At 37.6% G+C, this 25,913-nt stretch overlaps 1 protein-coding gene and 1 long non-coding RNA gene across 6 annotated transcripts in view; one reads left to right on the top strand and one right to left on the bottom strand.

The window, feature by feature from the left end:
* Positions 1–861: 861 nt before the first annotated feature.
* LOC114892317 lies at positions 862–7,088 on the bottom strand. Its single transcript, XR_003792696.1, has 3 exons — positions 6,071–7,088; positions 3,720–3,820; positions 862–1,262 (listed from the first exon to the last, which is right to left on the bottom strand). It is a non-coding gene; the product is annotated as an uncharacterized LOC114892317 (long non-coding RNA).
* A 1,537-nt stretch (positions 7,089–8,625) lies between these two features.
* FAM172A (family with sequence similarity 172 member A) overlaps positions 8,626–25,913 on the top strand; it is a 426,299-nt gene continuing 409,011 nt past the window's right edge. For 3 of the 5 annotated variants that reach the window (XM_029218732.1, XM_029218729.1, XM_029218730.1), the window contains exon 1: positions 8,641–8,785. The gene's annotated coding sequence lies outside the window, so the exon portion shown is untranslated. Of the gene's footprint in view, positions 8,786–25,913 lie in introns of all 5 variants that reach the window. The other 2 variants (XM_029218731.1, XM_029218733.1) reach the window with 2 other exon arrangements.

Below are 25,913 nucleotides of genomic sequence, written 5' to 3'. Positions count from 1 at the left end.
GCCTTTCCCAAGAACATGAAGTTATTCCCCTGTTTTCTCCTAGAAGCTTTATTACTTTACCATTTATATTTAGGTCTATGACCCATTTTGAACTTTTTGTGTATGATGTTAAGGTAAAAGGCCATGATTTTTTTGTGTGTGTATGTCTATAAGAATATAAGCTCTCTATTTTGGCAAACAAATTCTCTCATGCTTGGAATTTACGATCTTTTGTTGACACTGTTTGGTATGAGTAGTAGTGGGCAATATTTAATATTCTTAAAGAATTAATCTAAGAACCATAATGCACTTTGAATACAATTGAGATGTATTGTTGGAAACATTCCATCAATGAGTGTTTTAGTCCCAGGATTGGTGTCATGAGACAAAGACCACAGATTGAAGGTCCCTCATAACTAGAGGCAAATGGCTGTGCTGCTGGAGAGTAGTGAGGAGCACTAAGATAATGGCCAAAATACCAGATGAGACAGACCAGCCCATACCTCAATGTACCCTACTGTAGGATTCCCAGTAACAGGAGAGGAGAAAAGTCACCTCAATGACTTTTTTTTTTTACCTCAATGTCTTTTGGGTTCTAACAAGAACCCAGCATAGGCACAGAGGCTTCTTGCCCCACATCCATAAGGACACATAAGTTTCCCCTACACCCAACACTATCTCAAGAATTAAGAGGTAGAAAGGGGGCCAAATGTCAAATGATTTATATTCCTGATGGAAAGTTTATTCATTGGATTGAGTAAACATATAACAGAGAAACAATTTTAATTGGAAAAGGTTAACTTTACCTGGTAAAATTTACCTTAGCAAAATTAAGAGCTATAGAACAAGATGAGATCATTTATAGAAAATAAAGTTACTGCACATATGAATTGTGTTGTGATGTATACTGTTTTTAACTCTAACCTGGTAAGCATTGGTACAGTTAAGAGGTACACAGGCTCAGGATGTTTCACCTTAGGCAATAAAATTTATAAGCTGAATTGGTTACCTTGAAGCCAAATAGAGAGGGAAGGCTGAAGAAGCTTTTCCTTCATGCAGGTATCTGATGCTGTGCCAGGAAGTTTTAAGAATAACAACAGGAATGGAGTTGATGGGTCATTTCAGTTGAACTGTTCCCTGGTGGCTACAGTGGGCCTAGAACCACAGAGTGGAGAGACAGAATTTGCTCTGATAGTTGCCGACTAGAGAGCCTTTGCTATCGGCAGAGAATACTGATAACGGCTTTCAAACTTCCACAGAGTAATGCTTTCTTCCGATGAATTCTTATTCCAGGAAACCGAAAATATAAAAGAGATATGAAGGTTAAGAAGGTTATTTAGACAGTATCTATCTGCTTTCTTATAATATCCCTAAAGTAATTCCATAGCACTTTGAAAATCACTGAGGGAAGTGCCAGTTCAAGACAGGTCAGCTGAACAGACACAACTAACCTGGGCTCTGATACAGTTTGGCTGGAATCTTTTGCCTCAGGCTAACATGCTGAGAATGGCTTCCCAGAGAAAGTGAGCGATCTGCTGGGGAAATGTCTTCCTGGAAATAATATGGATGTTGAGGTCTAAAACAAAGACTGCTAGCTGTACCTGCAACATCCATTCTCCCTTTTGCCCTGTGAAGCACATGGTCACCTTGAATCAACATAACATTTCCTAGTACTTAATAGCAGGTAGTGTTAAAAGTTTCAGAAATGGAGACCTGACTGAAATAAAGACTGCAGCCTGGGAAACACAGATTCAACAAACACTTGAATTGTGTTCTACCAGACTACAAAATGGGAGAGGCTTATAAAGGCAAAAAGTTGCAAGGCCACAGTTAATTATTTGAGTTGTTTTTCAAGAATTATGATTACAGCTGGCAAGAAGTGAGGGTGCTTGGTAAGCATGGATTGGTTGGGGTCTGAAATGGTTGCACAGTTACAAAGGGAGACCTTGAGACGATAAGGTTGCAGCTGGCAAGTGTTGTTCTGAATATGCTGGTGGTGTCCTTGGGCCTGGAACATTTCAAAGAAAGTTCAAGTTCTCAGTGATGCAGAGACCAGAGACCATATCCTCAATGGCCACCTGACTCCATTCTGTGTGCCCAAACTGTGATTACTCCATTATAATTTCAATCTGTTATTAGTAGTTATGTGTGACTGTATGTCTAAGTACTGACATATAAGATATAAACAAAAATGTTGTGAGCAACTTCTGGCTGGGAAATTCTTAAAGGACTCTTCCTTCTGGCTGGAAGGTGGGCATAATGTCCAGAGTTAGAGCAGCCACTTTCATCGGTTGTAGATGGCACATATTGAGCTCGACAGAACCACAAAAATGTAGAAACCTGGTTTACTGATGATTGGAAAACTAGTCCTGGGGTACCTACACTTACGTGTGTGAGAAATAAACTTCTATCTTGCTTAAACTGCTGTTATTTGGTTTTTAAAAATCACAAACAGCTAAATCTTAACATCTAAACAAATAAATGATATAGGAGAAAAATATCACATAGCAAAGCTCGAGGTTACACTGTTCCTCTGAAAAAGGTACAAAATTGACTGGGGGTTGGGGGGAGGGAGACAGAAAGACAAACCAGGAGGGAAATTCTCTTCCACAAGGATAAAACCCTTCTTAGTTTAATAACTGTGAGAGACTTCAGCTTACCTTTCTATTTTCCACCCCTATATCCTGAAAGTAATTGTGACTAGGAAAAGCCCTATCTACTGACTCAGAGCCTCATTTTTCCCTCCTGTTTAGAAAACCTCCACCTACACAACTACAGGAAAAATTAATGCCATGATTTACTTTGAAATGCTTTTTTTTAAAAAAAAAATATAACTCAATGGCTCAATAGAAGATGAATATGTAAACAGTTATATGACAAAGCTAGTACAGTATAATAAAATGTTAACAAGAGAGTCTAGGTAGTGGGGACACATGTCCACTGTACTATTATTTTAACTTTCTTTATGTTTGTATATATTCATGATAAAATATTGGACGGAAAAACATTCTAGTTACCTCTAAAGTAATCAACATAACCCATTTTACAAAGACCTAAACAGAAAATCAGGGATCACCAGATATTCGCAGAAAATCAATCAAAGACAAGGATGACAATAAACAGAATAACCAACCTTAGAGGAAAGAGAGATGGTTGAGGAAACAGAAGAAAAGAATTTTCAGATGATATTGTAAACATAAAAGAACATTCTACTATGTAAAATAAGCAATCAGAAAATAAGAAATATTTCTTGAAAATTAAATATATTATATCTGAATATTTTTAAAAATTCAATGACGTTAAACCTATCTTGAATTTAAATAACATTAAGAGCTAAAACTTATTGAGTCCAAGTCACCATCACTGTTCATCTAGATGAACAAAATAGCCTCACAAATTGTCTGCCTAGTTCTATACTGACCCCTTACAGTCAATTCTTAAAGCAGCCATAGAGACCCTTTTAAAATCAGATAGTGTCTCTCCTCTACTTACAGTGACTCCCCTTTTCATTCAGAGTAAAAAGTCTTAACAGTAGTCTCCATGATCCCTCATTCACACATCCCTCTTTCCTCTTCTACTACTCTTCTTTGTTTTCTTCTTTCCAGCCACTTTGGCCTCCTTAGAACTGTTTGAACAAGCCAGGTATCTCCCAAACTTAGTGTTTTTGATCTAGTTTTTCCACCATTGATTAGTTTTGCCTCTTCTAGAATTTCATATAAATGAAATTATAACCAGCATACCTTTTTTGCATGCAAGGCTTCTTTCACTCAGCTTAATGTTTTGAGGTTCATTCATGTTGTTCCAGGTATTAGTGGCTTGTTCCTTTCCATTGTTTAGTAGTCTGTTGCATGAATATACAAAAATATGTTTATGCCACTGTCTGATGGACACCTGGATTATTTATAGTTTGGGGCTATTGTAAATAAACTGCTATGAATATTCTTATATATTTTAATTTATCTATTGGCTTTTTACATTTCTTTGCATTCCTTTTAGTGGTTATTCTAAGTATTAAAACGTATATCCTTAACTTTCTATAGAGTATAAACATACATTCACTACTTACCCCACCCTGCCCTTTATGGCATAGCTAACTTTCATATGTACTATATCAAAAGATATAATAAGCCTTACTAGACAATGTTATAATTTTTGTTTTAAACAGTTATATGTATTTTAGTGAAATTAAGAGGTAAAACATATATTTACTGAGATATTTGCTACTTTTGATGCTCTTTCTTTCTGAAGATTTGAATTGCCATTTGATTTTATTTCCCTTCCTTTAGCATTTCTTGTAGTGCAGATCTGCTTGTGATAAAGTCTTTTACCTAAAACTTTTTATTTCACCACTCTTGAAGGATATTTCACTAGATACAGAATTCTGGATTGACTGTCTTTTTCTTTCAGCACTTCAAAAACGATCTACTCTCTTCTGGCTTCCACTGTTTCTGATGAGAAGACCCAAGTTCTGATCATTTGGATCACTGTTCTCCTATATGAATGTGTCATTTTATTCCTGCAGCTTTCAAGATTTTCTCTTTATTGTTGGTTCACAGAAGTTTGACTTTCTTGTGCATAGGTATGCTATTTTTGTGTTATGTATGACCAAGTTCACTGACTCTATCTTCACAATCTCCATTCTTCTGTTAAGCCCATCAAGTGAATTTTTAAAAATTTCATATATTTTGTTGTTTTGTAATAGAATTTCCATTTGGTTCTTTATTATAAATTTTATGTCTCTGCTGAGAATTCCTGTATTTTCATTCAATGTGAGTATTCTTTTCCTTTAAGTCATTAAGTATAGTTATATACTTATAGTTCTTTAAGTCCTAATGATTCCAACAATGAATTAGCTTGGGATCAGTCTCTATTACTTGTCTTTTCTCTCTTAGGAGAACTCACACAACTCATCATATAGTTGTACTCACAGCTCAGATTTACTACAGGAATGTAGTGTGTGTGTGTGTGTGTGTGTGTGTGTGTGTAAGAAAGAAAGCTCATTATAAGGATGAGGGAGTATATCTTAAAAGCCCACTGACCACATTCAACATTAAATATATCAAATTCCAGTGAATATTGGGAGGCGGAATAAGTTTCTGAGGGTATTTGGGAATAATCAGGTTGCCCAAAATACAGACATCAGTATATAAGAGGATTAGAATGAAGAAGAGTTAAGAGTAAATTTTGTGCTTAAAGAAGTAATTGTGGAGAACTAGGAATAAGAGAGTTCAGAATTGAGATATAAACTGGAAGGGAAAGTTCATAAAAGTACCAAGAAGAGATTGAAGAATTACTCAGTCCTAATATTCCAAAGAGAAAGTACCATTTCAAGCTTGAAAACATGATTTTTACATAATTATTTGACATATTTTAAAATTCATAGTTTCTCTTATTTATATATATATATATATATATATATATATATATATACACATACACACACACATATATGTCACAGTATGACATATATTGAATATGTGGTGCTTGGGGGTGGGGGAAATAAGCAGAAATCCAAATTTTTCTTGTAATACTACAATCTAAAACTTCTTTGTCAGATGTTTTTCCCTAACCCTAGATTATTAGCTAGGCATGCATTATGGCTTTTCTGTTTACATTAGGATAATTTTGGAATGTCTCAATCTTAGTTATTTAAAAATCCAATATGATCTAAATCACTTTAAATGTTTCCTATTCATTGCTTCTCTTCATTCTTTCTTCTTTTTTTTTTTTTTTTTGGTCTTCCACACTTTTTCTGCCTTCTCTGATTTTAATTGAACATTTTATGATTCCAGTTTCCATCCTCTCTTAAGATACCAATTAAAACTTTTGTTTTTGGATGTTCTAAAATGGTTGCCTTACAATTTGCAATATACATTTACAACTTACCTAAGTCCACTTTCAAATAACACTATAATGCTTCATGGGTAGTGAAAGTACAAAGTATTTTCAATTTCTCCCTCCTGTCCTTTATAACACTGCTGTCATTCATTTCACTTACCCATAAGCTATAATCAAAGAACACAATGTTGATATTATTTTGAACAATGTTATCTGTTACATCAATTAAGAAAAGTTTAAAAAAATATTTTACCTTCATTTATTCCTTCTCAAAAACTCTTTCTTCATGTAGATCCAAATTTCTGATGTATAACATTTCTATCTCTTTGAAGAACTTCTTTTAACATTTCTTGCAGGGCAAGTCCACTGGTGACAATTTCCCTCAATTTTTGTTTGTCTGAGAAAGTCTTTATTTTTCCTCGATTTTCTAAGGATAATTTCACTGGATATCAAATTCTAGGTCTTCAAGACTTTAAATATATCATTCCATTTTCTTTTTGCATAGTTTCTGAAGAAAAGTTCAATGTAATTCATATCTTATTTTTTCTCTGTAGGCAACATTGGTTGTTTTCTCCCCTCTGACCTCTTTCAAGATTTTCTCATAGCCTTTCATTTTCTGCTGTTTGATTATATATGCCCAAGTGTAATTTTTTAGTATTTAACCAGTTTAGAATCCTCTAAGCTTCGTGGATCTGTGGGTTTTAATCTGTCATTAATTTTGGAAAATTCTGTCCTTCAAATAGTTCCTTTGTTCCTTTTCTCTCTTCTCCTTCTAGCATTCCCATTATGCATATGCTAACTTTTTGTAATTTCCCCACTTTTCTTGGATATTCTGTTTCATCTTCTTCATTCTTTTTTCTTTTCAGTTTTGGAAGTTTCTATTGACATATCCTCAATCTAGATTCTTTCCCTGGTTGTGTCCAGTCTACTTATGTGCCTACCAAAGGTGTTTTTCATTTCAGTTCCTGTGTTTTGGATTTCCAGCATGTCCTGTTGATTCCTTCTTAATGTTTTCACCTCTCCGCTTACTGTCCCCTTCTGTTTCTGCATGTTGTCCACTTTCCTTCCACTTCAAAGGCTAGAGTGGTCTGGAGTTGAGTATTTTCATTCCACTAGGTTGGTAACCCCCCAGTTGGTTAGGCTCTGGTAAAACAGTTTCCCTTAAAGGCAGATTTTATTAAGGAAAATAGAGAGCTCTGGGCATATTTGAAAATGCTCACTTTTCCTCTCCCACTGTCAAAAGAGAATTTTTATCTGATTTTCAAAGTGAGAAGCTGGTAGGTCTCTTGGAGGTAGCAGTCACAAAAGTGTGCCCCCCCCACCCCCAAGCAATGGAACCACTTGGAGTTTTAATTCTCAAATTAGTCCATGAGTTTTAATGCCTAAAGTAGTCCACAGAGAGCTTCTGGCAATTCATCTATTATAAGTGGAGACTAGGTTGTAGAAAAGTAAGAACAGAAGCGTGTAGAACAATTAAGAAACAATTAGAGCATCCAGTGAGGAGTAGCATAGTAGTTGTAGAGGTGGTGAGAATTGGTTAGATTTAGAATACCTTTTGAAAAGAGCCGATAGATTTTGCTGAGGGACTGACTGGATGTGAAACTTGAGAGAAAGAAGAATCAAACTATGAACTGAACAATTCTAAGAGTCAATATGCCATTTGCTGAGATGTAAAGATATACACTAGGAAGAGCGAAACAGGTTTTGGAAACAGAAAATGGTTTGAAATGCATGTTAAATATCCTAGTAGATATGTTGACTAAGAAGTTAGATACGTTAGTATAGAAATCAAAGAAATCATGGCTGGAAATGGCTATTTGGAAGCCATCAGCATAGTGATGCTATATAAAGACAGTGAAGGAAAGAATGAGATTACCTGGGGAATAAAGGTGGCTAAAGAGGGGAAGAGAGCTGGGACACACTAAGAAATGAGGCAGAGTCTAGCAAAGAACAATCAAAAGAGCTCTGTGAGTTCACAAAAGTCAAATGAAGAAAGCGTTTCAAGTTTCAAAAAGGAGGATGTGATGAACTGTGTCAAATGCTGGTGAATGGTTAAGCAAGATGAAAACTAAGTGTTGCCCCTTGGATTTATCAGGATTGTTTAAATGCCCAGATATCTACAAACTCCCTTTTTATGAAAACATATAAACTAGCTAAGAGGTCTCACATTCAAGTGTGCGTAAGAATTAAAGACCTAGAGTTTATACTTAACATCACGTATCCTGCACTTTGTGGGCCACTTACAGTATTTTCATGAGTAATTTTTACTCTCAGGGATTTTCACCGTAAAGGCTGAGTTTAGATCCAACCCACTGTTAGCGATGTGATCCTAGCTTTACACAGCTGTTTCCAATCTATCCTATTAGCAGTCAGTAGATAAGGAAAATGAGTAACTACTTCACGTAAGTCATAATTTACAGGTAAATTTAATTTTCTAAATCTAGACTTTTCCACTCCCTGTCTTTTCTGGAGTTGAAGGGACCAGGTGAAGCGGGATAAACCATGTGTGGGAGAGTGGGCAATTAGTGGCATGGGCACTCTCCCAACTGTTTTTAAACTACGCTTGGAGAACGAGGCTTCACGGTGGCCCCATACTCTGAAGTAACCCAGGAAGGGGGTCCCTTACTCCAGAAGAAAGAGCAAAGGAAAGGCGAAGAGAGCCCACAATGACATAACAGGACAATCCCTCCCTCCCGCGTGCCTTTCTCTCCCAGCCCACCTACCGCCACAACAACCGACCCAGCGACCACGCCCCGCCTCCTTCCGGCTTGTCGCGGCCGCCGCCGACGTGTGCGCAATGACGTTTCAATCGCCTGCGGACCCCGGAAGTGCAACTGGAACTTGTTCGGGGCGCGGATCCGGAGAGGGAAAGTCGTAACAACCGCACGAGGGAGTTCGGCTGGCGAGCTGGAAGGCCACGCCTCCTCCCGCCTCCCCCCACAGCCCTGTAGCTGGGGGCAGAGCTCAGGTAGGACCTGCGTTTGCCGGGTTGTGAACTCCCGGGGGGGCAGGCCCGGGCCGGAATCAGAGGAAGAGGCTGGCCTCGGTTCGTCTCGGGCGGGGGTCGCTGGCGCCGCGTTTCCTGCGGACACTTCTGCCCTGTGTACAGGACCCCGCTGATGGGCAGCTTACACCTGCCATTTCCACTTCCGAGGCGGGGCATTACACATGTGTTCCCTGGATGAGTCTCCTTACTCTTGGACGTTTGGGGTTCTGGGAGCCTAGAGACTGTAGCGTAATGGGCCTTTCTAAGCTTTCTCAGGTGGAGAGGTTTGGTGGTTCTCTGGTTGAAGATTTTTCTACGAAAATGATCATCACCTGCCAAACCTTTACCAGAAGACATTCGCTGTAGGCAGAAGATTAAAGTGCAGTTATAAAATGCTCCCCAAACTTGTAACGTGCATGGGCGCTGGTGGGACATTTCACTGGGATGAATTCTTAATTGAATACTTTTGACTTTGAAACAAAGTTAGGTATATTTTGGAGGCAGTCTTCTCTTTCTCTCATCCAGAGATTTAACATATTCTTCTAGTGCTCCAGAGTGTGTATTTGTTATGCCAAGTAATTGGTTACTTAATTTTTGGCTATATTTATTGACAGTCTTGTTGCCTTTGTCTGTTTCCCCAAATCCTGTGAAAAGTTGCAGAGGGAAAATCCTTTGGTTTTCAGGCTAGCGAGTGCCTTGTACCATTTATCAAAACAGGTGAAATGTGATGCAATCCACGGTATCTTTTTGTCTTAAAGCGGTGTTAGAGGTGTATTCTTCGTGCTTGTTTTTTATCCCTCATTGTAAGGGACAGATACAGTAGTATTCATTTGATGTATTTAGAAAATAAGTCAGGGAGCAGTTTTTTGGCATTCTGGTACCAGGCTTCTATCTGACTCTTTAAGTGTTCCTTCCACTTAAGCCTAAACCAGGAATGCTGTGGATGGCTTAGAAGCAGTGGCTGTTGTGACGCTGGTAAATGGTAGAATAGCACCAACGCCAAGAGGGCAGCATGACCTATGAAACCGTAACCATGCACCCACTCATTCCATTAACAGGTATTTATGGGCCATCTTCAGTGTGCCAGGTGGTGTTCTAGTTGCTGGGCTTCCAATAGTGAACAAAATGGGCAGTCTTTGTTCTGAAATTTACACTGTAGCGGATAGAGAAGGACAGTTAGCAAGTAGATATATCAGGTAGTGATAAGGGCTATGAAGAAAAATAAAGCACATTGAGGGGAGAGAGAATGAATGATGGAGGATGCTGTTTTAAGTAGGGTGGTCAAAACCTGCCTCTCTGGCCGAGACAGCGAGAGGCCCGCGCACCGCGATGAAGAGTGGCCCCCGCTCGCCGCAACTAGAGACAGCCCTTGCACGGAAATGAAGACCCAAAACAGCCAAAAATAAATAAATAAATTTATATTAAAAAAAAAATAGTCACAGGACAAGGCAGTTCCCATTTAAAAAAAAAAAATCCTGCCTCTCTGATAAGAGGACTTTTGAGTAGGGATCTGCATGAAATCAGAGAGTGAGCTCTGCAGGTATGTGGGTATGTGTTTTAGGCTAGGAAAAGGCCCTGAGGCAGGAATGTATTGGTATATCTTGGAATAGCAAGGATACAGGCATGGAGGCATCAGTGTTTAAAAATCTCAGGAATATTTACTCAGTGTTTTGTGTGAGCCTGAGAGATCTTTTTTATTGACAGCCTGTTTTTCTCAGCTTTCCCAGGCAGACCTCTATGAGGATAATCTGATGTCTTCAGATATGTAGAGATGTTTCCAAGCTTTTCATTAGTGCAAACAAAATTAAGCACTATTTACTCAGTTGAACATAACTTGAGCTGTCTGTTTTAGGGTCAGATTGGGTTTGTATAGTGGCCGTGGGTAACTAAGTAGCAAGTGAAATAAGCTAACTTATGTCAACTTTACTTTTCATTCCTTTTTTTAAAAATTGTGGTAAAATATACGTAACATAAAATTAGTCATTTTAACCATTTTTAAGTGTACATTTCAGTGGAATTAAGTACATTCACGTTGTTATGCAGCTGTCACTACCATCCATTTCCAGATCTTTTCATCTTTCCCAGCTGAAACTCCATACCCATTAAACATTAACTCCCCATTCCCCTCTCTCCTCAGCACTGGACAACCACTAAGCTACTTTCTCTATGAATTTTCCGTTTCTGTCTAGATACCTCATATAAGTGGAATCATACAACATTTGTCCTTCTTCACTGGCTTATTTTGCTTAGCATAGTGACTTCACGGTTCATGTATGTTGTAGCATATGTTAAAATGTTCTTCCTTTTTTTTCTTTTTTTTCTTTTTTTTGCGGTACACGGGCCTCTCACTGCTGTGGCCTCTCCTGTTGCGGAGCACAGGCTCTGGACGCGCAGGCTCAACGGCCATGGCTCACGGGCCCAGCCGCTCTGCGGCATGTGGGATCTTCCCAGACCGGGGCACGAACCCGTGTCCCCTGCATCGGCAGGCGGACTCTTAACCACTGCGCCACCAGGGAAGTCCATGTTCTTCCTTTTTAAGGCTGAATAATATTGCATTGTATATATAGACTACAATTTGTTTATCCATTCATTTGTCTGTGAATGCTGGGGCTGCTTCCACCTTTTGGCTATTTTGAATAATGCTGCTATGAACATGAGTGTGCGGATATCTGTTTGAGTCTCCTGCTTTAATTCTTTTGGTTATATACCCAGAAGTGGAAGTGCTGGATCATGTGTTAATTCTATGTTTATTTTTTTAAGTATTGACATATTATTAACAACAATGGCTACACTATTTTACATTCCTACTGGCAATGCATGGAGGCTCCATTTTCTCTGCATCGTCACCAGCACTTCTCCACGTCCTCACCAAGCACATTTTCTCTCTCTTTTTTTTTTTTAATAATAGCCATCCTAATGGGTGTGAAGTAGTATCTCAGTGATTTTGACTTCCCTACTGGTTGGTGATATTAAGCATCTTTTCATATGCTTTTTGGCCATATGTGTATCTTTTTTGGAGCACTATTCATTTAAGATCTGATTTTTTTTTTTTTTTTGGCTGTGCCACATGGCTTGTGGGATCTCAGTTCCCAGGGATTGAACCTGGGCCATGGCAGTGAAAGCCCAGAATCCTAACCACTAGACCACCAGGGAACTCCCCTTAAGGTCTGATCTTAATAGAAAATTTTGCAGGGTTTTTTTGGGTAAATTTTTTAAGGGTTAAGAAAGCAGCCACCTTGTCTTCTGTTACTTTTTTAACCCTAAAATACTGTAGTTGTAAAAACTTAAATTGTCTATAGACCAAGTATCTGCAGTAACTCCAAAGTTAGAAGTAAAAGAAACCATAAAGCATCTTTTGTAACAGTGAATGAACCTCTGGGTATCAGACTGTGATGAAAAGAGTTCTGAACAGCCAAAGATCATCCCACCTGCTTTGATTCTTTTTTCTTTTTATTTAGAAGGAAAGGAGTGTATCAATTGGCTGACTATGGCTGTGAAGTAGATCTCTTTTTTTCTGGTAGCTGAGAAGAGCAGGAAAAGAGAGAAAAATGATGAAGAAACAGAAAAAGAAGTGTTAGCAGTTGGATGTAGCTAGGTGGAGAATGGCAAAGGAGTTCAGTAACAGTAATGGACCTTAAGCACCAGAACTGACAGCAGAAGAGGGGGACCTGGCAACAAAGTGACAGAAAGTAATAAAGTCTACAGATTGGAATGGGATGGGGGACAGGGTGAAAGTGCAGCTGTATCTCAGCATGTGGTTCTGAAGTCAGCCACCTAGCCTTAAGTGATTCAGTATGACCTACTGTATACCAAGTAACATATGTCAGTTCATCTGGTTCAGCAGTTAGTATTTGGAGGGTGTGCAGTGTATACAGTCCTACAGAAGTAAACTAAGTTGTTCAGACCATGTATCACATCATTTCCAACCATAGAGTAATGAGGTTTGAGTAATTTAATGAGTAATGTGTAATTTAACAATGTTCAGCATTGTTAAGAAAAAAATTTTTAGACTATCTGTTTAAGAGAGGAAGGAATTTTTTTATTCAGAATGGCTGATGATCCATTAATGCAAGGTAACACATCTTTTTTTTTTTTTTAACTATTGAATGTTTTGTACCCTATTCTTTATTAAATACTCTTTGGGTACTGCATTTAGCTAACTGTTTCAGTTATAAAGCTTATTTAAGTTGATTACTTTGCTTTGATTTAAAGTAATGAATGAAAAATTGTACCACATTTTTGCTTATCACTCTTTGACAAATTAAAATTGATTAATTTGCTACAGATGAGGTAGCAGATGACTGACTTGTTTAACATTTTACAGCTAAGTTAAAGATAATTTAGAGGTAGAAGTGCTGTGCTGCTTTCTCTGATATTGTATTCTTGTCTCCTTGTTTTTGAGAACAGTTCATTTTTGTAATATAGATACTGCAGTATAGATAACATAATTTTTACTGTAGGGAAAAATATCACTGTGAAGACAGATCATTGAAGCAAAGCATTTATTGTATGTTTGTTTCCATTTCTTTATAGCAGATTGAATATTTTAAGCATGGTCTAGGTTGATAATATACTTAGGGTTGATTTGCTCAGAGGTTAGAGAGGTGCTAATAAGACTAAGATTGTGGATTTGGGCCTTGTAAGGCCCTTTAATAGCTAATTAAGGGAATGATAGCAACTAATACCCAACATTGTAACTGCCAATGGCTGTGGGATGTGGCTACTATTCTTATCCCCTGCTAATCACATTGCCATTATCTGTGATAGGTATAAGAAAGCAACATGAAAGATACTATATGTGGCTCAACAGATACAGTATCTCTATTTAAAAAACAATTTGGAGTTAATATCCAAGGTAATGAAGGAGTGTGATACCCTTTTCATTTACAAAGCATAGCTTAGTTTTGTGTGCTTTGTTTAGAACATGGAACAAGCTAGAATTGTGACCAAGATTATAACTTGAGGTGATGCAGTTTAAGAAGTTGAAAAGTTTGATTAATTGATAGGTGAGATGCTGTCTTGATTTGAATTACCCCATTCTTCTTGATATCATCGTTTTTGTCTATACTATGGAAATGACTCTGTTACTAACTCAAGTAGTTTGGGAATTAATCAATCATCTTGGTCCATTTGGTGTAATACCGTTTAATGTAGTTGGAGTATTTATCTTTAATGGTAATACCCAGGAATTGGTTGGGTGGCAGAGAGGAGAGGAAGGATCAGATCAGGAGGTAAAGGAAGTAGTGGCAGAAAAGTAAGGGGGTTTGTCAACAAGTGTTAGCTGAATGGGGATTGGGCACTGGTCTCGAAAGAGATAGGGAGAAAGGAGGGATAAAGGAACAGAGAAGGGCCCAAGATCTACATGAACTGAAATACGAGGCAAGGAAAACAGGGCAATAGTTAGGCAGGGTCTCAGTTATCTGAATCAGTAAAAGATGGATACCTAGTCATAAGGCAGTCTGGACCCCATACTTGAGGATCTTACGTGCTTTTTGGGGTGTCTGCTATAAAGACAAGACTTCAGCAAAATTTTTTGTATTACGATAGAAGTATGTATAGGATGGTATGGGAGAGGCACAATGCCTTACCTGGGGTTATTGAAAGGCTTTGTGGAAAAAATGCTACCTAAGTTGAAAACTTAAGGATGAGTCATTTAAAAATAAAGTGGATGGGCTTCCCTGGTGGCGCAGTGGTTGAGAATCTGCCTGGCAATGCAGGGGACACGGGTTCGGGCCCTGGTCTGGGAAGATCCCACATGCCGCAGAGCAACTAGGCCCGTGAGCCACAACTACTGAGCCTGCGCGTCTGGAGCCCGTGCTCCGCAACAAGAGAGGCCGCAATAGTGAGAGGCCTGTGCAGCGCGATGAAGAGTGGCCCCCGCTTGCTGCAACTAGAGAAAGCCCTCGCACAGAAACGAAGACCCAACACAGCCAAAAATAAATAAATAAATTTAAAATGATAAATCTAAGAGATTAAAAAATAAAACAACAGTGGAAAGGCTTTCTAGACAGAAGAAATACCTCTCAGTGGTCTGGTATTTGTAAAACACTAAAAGGAATTTACAACTACTAGAGCAGAAAGTTTGATTGTAATGAGAGATGGATTTGGAGAAAGAGATAGGAACCAAGTCATGGGGGGAGGGGCAGAGGATGTGAGGAGAATGTTGTATAGTTTGATAAGCGGCCTGGACTTGCCTCTTTAGGCAGTAGGAACTATTGAATGGTTTCTCTTGTCTCCTGTAGGGTAAAGGATTTAACCTTGCCCCAAAAGAGGTCTGGCCTTTGCCCTCAGCTTCTGGATGGTAATCTCTAGTATTTTTGTTTTCCTTGGAGCTTTGGGTCACATTGTCTAACAGTGTGATTTAGGTTAGGGGCTGCCTGTAGCCAGAGAGACTATGTGAGTTAGGGTAGGGGCTTTGGGTCCCTCGGTATCAGTTGACCTGGAAACTGAGATCAACCATGTGGGCAGTCATTCAGTCATGCCTGTGTAATGGAGCCCCAATAAAACTCTGAACACCATGTCTCCTGTGAGCTTTCCAGGTTGACAGTAGTCCGTGCATATTATGACATATAGTTCGCAAGAGAACAACATGTCCATAACTTCACAGAGAGAGGACATCAGCAGCTCTATGTTTGGTACTCTCCTGAACTTTGTCCAATATGCTTTTTCCCTTCCCTGATGTTAATCTGTATTAATTTTCCTGTGGTAAACTATAATCATGAGTATAACAGTTTTCAATGAGTTCTTTGGGTCTTCCTAGTGAATTATCAAGCCTGACAGGGCTTTGGGAGTCTTTGAACTTGTAATTGGTGTTAGAAGTGGAGGTTATCTCTTGTGCTGACTGTGCCATCTAACTGTGTAGTTGTCCAAAACCTTTCATATCTCCTTTCTCTGCTTCTTCCTTCCTCTGATTAGGGATAAAAATGGCTTTAGCGTTTGAAAGCAGGGCCAAGTGAACTGATGATGTTGAAGCACCCTATCTTCTAAGATTGAGGCTGTTTGGAAAAGTATCAAGAATGTTATAGCACAAATGTTCCTAAACATGATGTTATCCCTTGATACTTTTTAATTGCTGTGGACTCAGTTGCATTCTCTCAGAATTTGTATGTTGAAGCCCTAACCCCCCAAAAGTAATTAAGGTTAAATGAGGTCATATGAGTGGGACCCTGAACTGATAGCATTGGTGTCTTTCTGTGAAGAGACACCTGAGATCTCACTTGATTTCCCTCTCTATCATGTTAGGACACAGCAACAAGGTGACTGCCTAAAAGCCAAGAAGAAAGTTCTCACCAAAAACCAACCCTGCCAGACCTTGATCTGAGATTTCTAGCCTTCAGAACTATGAGAAAATAAAGTTCTGTTGTTTGAGCCACCCCAGTATTTTGTTATGGCAGCTGGAGCAGACTAATACACCAGTTCATGACTGATCTTTTTTCTTTTTCTTAATCAGCAGTTGGGTTCCATGTGCTCTAGTGGAAGAATGTTAAGAGTTTGATGAACTCAGTTTCCCATAGATCCACTTTAAAGTTGAATCATCTGAAATTGTTCAAAAACTTGAAAGAAAGGCCTCAAAGAGGACTTTTATATTGTATACCATCTAAAGTGATTGAGCAAAAAAGTTGGTACATGGAAGTAGAAGAAAGGAAGAAGGAAAAATGGAATGAAAAATGATAGATGGTAGGGTCTTTCCTGTAGGCTGGAGTCTGGCCTGAACTTTATACAGGATGACTCTAGGTTTGGTTCTGGGATCCAACAAAGTTGGTTTTACTGGAGACCATTTTGGACCTCTTTCATCCACCATCAAAGTATTTTTGATCTGTAGCCTGTTCTTTTAAGGTCTTTTCCTACTTTTTTCTAGGTGACTAATATGATAAAATCAATTCATGCTAATGTATTTCACAGGTAATTGTAAGAGTATTATTGTTTATAGGTAATATTTCATTATTTTGAAACAGTGTGAGTGATTTAATGGTGAAATTTAATCTGCATTAGGAATACTGCAAGTACTTCTAAGAAACTAGATGACTCCATTTTATCATTGAAAACATCCTAGCATCATACAGATTAGTTTCACTTCCCTAAAAAATCCTCTCTATTATGCATATTCAGCCATCCTTCCTCCCTAACCCCTGGCAATCACTGATCTTTTTAGTCTCCATAGTTTTCCCTTTTCCAGAATATCATATAGTTGGAATCGTACTGTATGCAGGCCTTTGGTGGTTGGCTTCTTTCACTTAGTAATATACTTTTAAGTTTCCTCCCTGTCTTTTCATGGCTTGATAGCTTTTTTTTTTTTGAGTGCTGCTGAATAATATTCTTTTGTATGGATGTACCACAATTGATTTATTCATTCACCTACTGAAGGACACCTTTGTTGTTTCTAAGCTTGGCAGTAATGAATAAAGTTGCTCTTAATATCTGTTTGCAGATTTTTGTGTGGACATAAGTTTTCACCTAATTTGGGTAAATACCAAGGAGCATGATCCTGGATCGTATGGTGAGAATATGTTTAATTTTGAAAGAAACTGCCAAATTATCTTCCAACATAGCTGTATCATTTTGCATTCTCACCAACAATGAGTGAGAGTTCTTATTGCTCCATATCCTTGCCAGCATTTGGTGTTGTCAGTGTTAAGGATTTTAGCCATTCAGATAGGTGTGTAGTGGTATCCCATTGTTTTTTGTTTTTTGTTATTTATTTTTTGCGGTACGCGCGGGCCTCTCACTGCCGTGGCCCCTCCCATTGCAGAGCACAGGCTCCGGACGCGCAGACTCAGAGGCCATGGCCCATGGGCTCAGCCGCTCCGCAGCATGTGGTATCCTCCCTGACCGGGGCACGAACCCGTGTCCCCTGCATCGGCAGGTGGACTCTCAACCACTGTACCACCAGGGAAGCCCCTCCCATTGTTGTTTTAATTTGCAATTCCTTAATGACATGATGTTGTCATTTTCCATCTGTATATCTTCTTTGTATATCAAGCTTATTTTCCATCTGTATATCTTCTTAGGTGAGGTGTCTGTTCAGGTCTTTTGCCCATTTTTTAATTGGGTTGTTTTCTTATTGTTGAGTTTTAAGAGTTCTTCATATATATTGAATAAGATACCTTTATTAGATATGTCTTTTGAAAATATTTTCTCTCAGTCTCTGGCTTTTTTCATTCCCTTGACAGTATCTTTTACAGAGAAAGTCGTGGCTCCTTTTTGTTTAACAGTCCTTTTGTTAGTTTATTTCTGGCTTCTCATGTTTTACTATAAGCAGCAAAAAGAACCAGGTGGCACATTCAGCACTCTAGTTGGAAATCTCCTTGTTAGATCAACCACTTCATTAGGTACATTTTCTACGTTCCATATAATTCCATGGGATACTGCAATTGCTGCCACTACATTAACAACCCCTTCCTCGAGTTTCCAATAACATTTACTTTGCTTTCTTGCAGGTCCTCACCCACAGCCTTATCAAAGACCATGGGGCATCTATTAACAGATTCTTCGGTCTGCTGTAGGCTTTCTGTAACACTCTTTTCAGAGCCCTCTGCCTGGTTCCTCAAGCCACTCTTAAGGTTTTTGGTATGGCAGCATTCCACTTCCAGGTACCAGTTGGTTTCTACTGCTGCCCTAAAAGTAGTTGCAGTACTAAGGTTTCTGTAAAACAAATCACGTGGTTGACCGAATTATAGCACAACTTGAATTCACAATCCTAAAGGACGGATTGGGACCTTGACAATTGGGATGGGTACATATAGGCAGATTCTGGTGAAGCTAGACACCTTGGATCTCTAAATTCTCTTGAACCTTCTTTGCCAGTAGAAGCAACCCTTCTACTCCTTCCCAGGAGGCCTGTCTCCCCTGGTCTAAAGAACCTGTAATGGCCTCCCCTTAGTTGCCCACAATGGATTGCTGATCTTCCTCTTTTCTTATTCCAACCACCTTCCCTTGCTTCTAGACCTATAACCAAACTTGAGTCCAAACAGACCCCAGAGGGTGAGGTAAAAAGTTTACATGAAGATGTGTGTGATTTTCGTCAGTTTATATCAATAGAAATCAGGGAATTGTGTGTGGGAATGGATTCTAAGAATGTGGAATCAGGTTAAAGGAATATACAGTTGGGTCAGGAAGTGGTGGGGCTGGTGGTGGCAGTGGTTATGGTGATGTCAGGGAATCCTGTAAGGATTATATTGTTAAGAGGATATTCTAAGTTAGAAAATGAGTGATAATGGGAGCCTAAATTAAGACAACAGTGTTGGGGATCCGAAAGAAAGAAGTGATGCTCCTTGTTCCTTTGGTACATTATGCGTAATGTTTTAGCACTTGCAATTTTATTAGTTAATGGCCTCTCTCACTAGACCAAGCTATTCAGTTGCTAGGACCATTTATTTTTGTAACAGCATGAGAAGCAGCAAACATTATATGCCAGGTATTGTTCTAAGAACATAAAATACATTAGTTCAGGTCTTCCCTGGTGGTGCAGTGGTTAAGAATCCTCCTGCCAATGCAGGGGACAAGGGTTCGAGCCCTGGTCCAGGAAGATCCCACATGCCACGGAGCAACTAAGCCCGTGCACCACAACTACTGAGCCTGTGCTCTAGAGCCCGTGCTCCGCAACAAGAGAAGCCACCGCAACGAGGAGCCCGAGCACCGTAACAAAGAGTAGCTCCTGCTCATTGCAACTAGAGAAAGCCCACGTGCAGCAACAAAGACCCAACACAGCCAAAAATAAAAATAAATAAATTTATTTTTAAAAAATACATTAGTTCATTTGATCCCCACAGCTATCCTTAAGTAGGTACTAATGTTAAGTGCATTTTTTAGATGTGGAAACAAGGTTACAGTATTGAGGGTCCTCAGGACCGCCCTTAGGTTTGATGATTTGCTGGAAGTACTCCCAGAACTCAGAAAAGCTATTAAATTTACAGTTTCAGTCTACTACAGTGAAAGGATACAGATTAAAAACAGCAAATGGAAAAAGCACATAGGGCTGAGTCCAGGAGAGACTAGGTATTAGCTTCTACTTGTCCTCTCTCAAAAGTCATACAGAAAGTGCTTAATTCTCCCAGCAACAGTGTGTGACAACAAGTGCAAAGTGTTAGCAACCAATGATGCTCCCCTGAGGCTTGGTGTCCTGAGTGTTTTTAGAGTATCAGTCACATAGGCATGGAGTGCCCCCATGACCGACTCAGTCTCCAGCCCCTGCAGATATCAGACTGATACAGCATGCCACAGGATCCAGGTGAATAAAAACATGCATTCACCATAAATCATATGGTTAGTATAAACTGTATGGCATGGCCCATGGCCTCAGGCGTATGGAGATACTATTATCAGTCATGATATTCCAAGGACTTATAGGTTAACTCCCAGAAGCCAGTCAAGAGTCAGTCCTTTCTATAGAATATACAGATTTTGGACATCCCAAGCCTTCTGAGTTAACCTTTCACTGCACACCTGGAGGTTAAGTACCTTGCCCTAGGTATTACATAGAATAAATGGCAGAGTTAAAATTTAAGCACAGGCATTCTGGCTCCAGTGTCAGTTGTTTTAACCATATATTCTACTGCCTTTTGGCATCGCTTCTGTCAAACGCGGAATCTGATATGTTTGAGGCATTTAATAAATTTTTATTATGTGAATGAATGAAGGAATGATAGGAAACTGTAGGCTAGGTCTGCTGATTCAATAAAGGTCATTAGTTTTAAAGCTTTTGCATGAAATACCATATGTCCATATCTACTCCCCAGCTCTCTAAAATCTATGTAAGTTATTAGACACTCATTGAAGATCAGCTTAAGTTTCTTTTTTGCTCTCTTCATGTGTGTATATATTGCTCAATTGACTTGAGTAGTAGGATTAGAAATCTAATTATTTCTAATGTGTTAAGAAAGTGACTGCTTGCAATTTCAATATTTAGAGCTATTTTTCTGGTTGACAGTCTTATGAATTCCTCAATAGCAGTTATAATTATAGTCAAAGCTAAATACTTGTGATATTTAGGTTATTTTTCTATTTGTGTATATTTGCTAATTTCTCTTGGAATAAATAATAAGGTTTGGCTGAAATGTAGAAGTAATCCCTCCTCAAGTAATAGTTTATATATTTGTCATACTTTTTTCTACCCACAGGAAATATCATTCTCCATGGAATGAGTACTACCATAACATGTAAAGATTTTAGGGAAATAGAATAAATCATGCCAATTACCGTTTATTTTAACACTTAAAAAGTCTCCCCACCTTTATCTGTTGTAGCTTTAAGGTATAATTGAAGTGCAATAAATTGTACATATTTATATAAGTTGATGTTTTAGCATACTTCCTTGAAACTCTCATCACAGTCAAGATAAGGAACATTTCTGTCGCCTCCAAATGTTTTCTTCTGCCATTTTCCATTGGTCATTTATATGTCTTCTCTCAAGAGGTAGCTGTTTAAATCTTTTTCCTACTTTTAAATTTGCTTGTCTTATTATTGAGTTGTAAGAGTTTTAAAAAAAATATAATCTGTACAAGTTCTTCCAAATATTTTCTCCATTCTGTGGCTTCTTTTTCATTTTCTTAATGTTATTTTTTGAAAAGCAAGCACAGATTATCAATTTTTATCCTTTTATGATTTGTGGGTTTTTTTTTTTTATTGTTGTTCTGAGAAAACTGCCTGCTGTAAGGTTCCAAAGATTTTCTCCTGTGTTTTCTTCTAAATTTTTATAATTTTAGGTGTTATATTCATGTTCATGATCTATGTTGGGTCAGTTTTTATGTATGACATGAGGTAAGAGTTGGTTTTTATCTTTTTCCAAACAGATAATTCATTTGAATCAACACCATTTATTGAAGAGTTTTCTTCTGTTGAATAGCACCTTTTTTGGAAATCAACTGACTTCCAGCGTGTTGGTCTATTTTTAGACTCTCTATTCTGTTTCATTGATGTATATGTCTATCTTTATATTAATTCCAAACTGTTTTGATTACTGTAGCTTTATGTTAAGTCTTGAAATTAGGTAAGGTACATCTTCCACTTTGTTCTGCTAGAAATTTGCTTTGGTTATTCTAAATCTTTTGTATTTCTGTATGAATTTCAGAATTAGCTTGCCAATATCTGCAAAATAGCCTGTTGTGATTCTGATTGAGGTTGTGCTGAATCTATAAATCAGTCTGGGGAGAAATGTCATCATAAAAATACTGAATTTTCTAATCCATGAAAATGGTATTTCTTTGCTTTTATTTAGATTGTCTTTGATTTCTCTCAGCAAAGTAGTTTTTAGTGTAGCAGTCTTGGATAGCTTTTATTAGATTTACTTTTAGGTATTTTATGTTTTTTGGCACCACTGAAATGAAATTTTTTTCAAATTTTCTGATTGTTCTTGACATTTATATGTATATATTTATATAAATAATGTTGCTTTTTATATAATTACCTTGTAGTTTCTCACCATGTTAAATTTATTTATTAGCAATAGTAGTTGTTTTGTAGTTTCTCTAGGATTTTCTGTGTAAACAGTCATATAAATGCAATCAGGCATAATTTTGCTTCTAATCTCTATCTTTTTTTTTTTCCTTAGCTAAGTATATTGACTTAAGCATCATGTGTAGGGCGGGCAGGTTACCTATGTGTCCAAAGTTCACTTTGTAATAAACTTATGAACAAAGCCAATCAAATACTACATTTTATTTATCAATAACTTACCTACATTAACTTTTCTCAATTCACTTAATGATAAGAATGGGTATTCATAAGTTAATGGACAAAGCCAATCAAATACTGCATTTTATGTACCCTATACATGTTTAATTTTGTTAATCCACTTAATGGTGAAAGTGGGCGTTCTTACCTTGTTACTGATCTGAGGGAGAAAGAATTCAATTTTTCAACATTCTTAATTTTGCACTCATTACTCAATGCTTTTGCAGTCATAACTCTTCTCTAGCCTGATAATTTGTCTTCTCTCAGGGAAGACACTCATCTGGCTTAGAAAACTTTGAGTTGCATATGTTCCCCCTTTTTGACACCAGGTATGATTTGATAGGTAACTGCCCACGTGGTATTGTAGTAGCTATAAAGCATTTAAATTCAGTGGAGAATTAAGATGTCGATAGGGTAGATAACATGGTATTTGATTTATTTTCTTCATTAATTTGTTGTACTGTGAACTTTGGAAGACACTGATTGTCTGCCCTACATATTATGCTTAAGACATCATAGATTGCTGAGAAGAGCCAGAGGGTTTTGTATTCTAACTTGTAGTTGTTTGCACTTAGTTCTCCACTCCTGGAACTGACCTTTCATATTTTTTAGTGAGAAATGCTTAGGGTGTAGAAGGAACACCATCCTCATTTCTTACTACTTTTTAGTCCATGATTTTCCTACTCTCTTCTATTTACCTGGCACTGCATTCCAAGTGACTGGAATGGAAAATCGGTGTTGAAAATGTCAGAATTTGTTGCACTCAGATGTTTACATACCGTTTAATGTGGTTTGAAATCTTGTGGTTCTTCTCTTTCCCATTTATGAGCTAGTTTGCCAGTGTCTGTCACATATTTAAAATCTGTGTAAATAAAACAGTTGGGATTGTTTACATATTGACTTTAAGGTGAAAATTACAGTGATATTTGAGGGAAAATGCCTTTTCTTCTGTTGCTGCTCTCTTCATTGAGAAGTTTCTCATTTGATCAATCTTGTACTTTTATTGGGCCATATGACTTTTAAAATATCATATATGGTTTACATTTTCCATGTAGTTGTTTACTCAGCCCTAATGTTTACTGGTCTACTATGCATTTCAGAAGATTCTGAAATCCTAAAATTGGTTTGAAACTTAGAATAAGATAGGAAGGTCTGCCTGTGTCAAACCTACACCACGTATTGAACCCAGCTTTACCAAAGCCCTAAACTATTGTATTAGGCACTGACCAAACCAATAATGAAGTGATACTGTGTTTCCTTAGGGCTATTATTTTTAGTGTGTATTGCTTCCATTTGAATGAGGACCTGACTGTATATATTATGTAGACCGTATGCTTCTATATGACTTTTGTTCCTACTGTCTATTAGTTCTTTTCTTTTAATAAATTTTTAAATAAATAATTAATTAATTTTTGGCTGCATTGGGTCTTTGTTACCATGCGCGGGCTTTCTCTTGTTGCGAAGAGCGGGGGCTAATCTTCGTTGCGGTGCGTGGGCTTCAGTAGTTGTGGCTCGTGGGCTCTAGAGCACAGGCTCAGTAGTTGTGGCACACAGGCTTAGTTGCTCCGTGGCATGTGGCATGTGGGATCTTCCTGGACCAGGGCTTGAACCCGTGTAACCTGCATTGGCAGGTGGATTCTTAACCACTGTGCCACCAGGGAAGTCCCATATTAGTTCTTTCTGAATAAGACCTTGACTATATCATCTAAATCCAACCATATCCTCTAGTAGTATCAATATTTTTTATTTAAGTAATTAATCTAGATTAGCTAATAGGTTTCATTTGAAAGAATGTCATTTATTGTTACTTATTTACTAAAATTGTGTAAATACAGTTTCAAAAAAAAAGGACTCATTTTTAAAATGTATTTATTTGTTTTTTTGTTTAATTTCTGGCCACACCGCACAGCTTGTCAGATCTTAGTTCCCCGACCAGGGATTGAACCCACGCCCTTGGCAGTGAAAGCACAGAGTCCTAACCACTGGACTGCCAGGGAATTCCTAAGGACTCATTTTTGCATTAATTATCCTTCCTCTGTCCATTTCTTGGGAATGTTATTTGCTTTAATAGGCTTTGATCATTTTATAAACAAGCCCTGTTTAAGTCAACATTTATGAGCCCATAATGTGTAAGACATGTCAGGATGAGGAAAACAGCCCTTATCCTCAGAGAGGTGATATGACCTGTATACAGCTGACCATAATAGAAAATACAAAGAGCTAAATTTCGTGATGTACTTAGGGAGCACACTATTTGAGGAAAATATTTCCAGAATAGTACTTATTATGGAAATAGTAATGAGAAGTGTTTCAGAGTAGAAATGTTTTGTGTCTTAAGTTTAAATTTCATTTTTTAAATTAAGCAGTAAACTTTCTTATGAAGACATGGAAAAATATCTTAGCAAAATTGAGTTACACGCTTTAGTTAAGATTACTCTAAAAATAAGAAAAATAATTCTTCCTTAGAGAGTCTTAGACTGTAAACATGAACTGTATTTCTCTCAGAGCCCAACTACCTTTTGTTTTCTCTGAATGTTGACCTGATAGGAATTGCAGCACAATTTTCTAATCGATGGTCATTTATATCTGTTTTAGTTAATTCAGCCTTGAAATATAATGCATATATTCACCTACAGAATTGCGGAACTGTTGGTTAACTTACTTATTAAGATGTATTACTGCCTAAGACTTGTTTTCAGTTTCTGCAGAACATTCGAGTGAGGTTGTCTTTTTCTATACATTCCATAATTACAAAACTTTAGTTTTTGGTTTATTGTTGGAAAGTGAATACATTTAGCATTTTTCCAATTACTGTTTTCTACTCATTTTTAAAGGCATATGAATATTAGCTATATCTAAAAATTAAAATATATAAATGAAGAACCAACTATTTACTTCATAAAATTAAAAAATTAAAACTATACTACAGAGGTCCTGAAATAGTGAATTTCCATGTAAATTTAAAATATAAATAAACTTTTGGCATAAGTGTCTGAATTATACCCTTCATATTTGTTGTTACCGATTTATTTTTTGAAACCATTTTCTTAAGTTAGGTGTTCCCTATTCAATAGACTATCTTGTCAGATGAAGAATCTCTATGCACCTCAGAGTTTACACCTCATTTCTTGCTTTTTCTTCTGAATGGTTCTTATTCAGAACTGACAGTTTTGTTGGCTCACTGATTAAATCACAGTAGGATTCTTGAGTTTAAGAAGTCAACTCCAAAATATTGATTGTCTAAGCAATCATTTTAAAAAGGGAAGTGATGTTAGGTTTGGAATTGTTTCAGGACTTTATACAAGCCTGGTGTCTATTGTTTAGTAGATAACCATTATTAAAATAGAGACTGGAATTGTGAAAGAGCCCACTTCTATGCCTTTCCAGTTCTATGATTTTATGTTTTGAATCTATTTAAACTTGTCTTAAATAATATCCTTAG

The sequence above is a fragment of the Monodon monoceros genome, unplaced genomic scaffold (assembly GCF_005190385.1).
Source record: "Monodon monoceros isolate NGI ecotype Baffin Bay Population unplaced genomic scaffold, NGI_Narwhal_1 Super_Scaffold_12, whole genome shotgun sequence".
In the NCBI taxonomy this organism is placed as follows: Eukaryota; Metazoa; Chordata; class Mammalia; order Artiodactyla; family Monodontidae; genus Monodon; species Monodon monoceros.
This window is presented reverse-complemented; position numbering and strand designations above follow the sequence as displayed.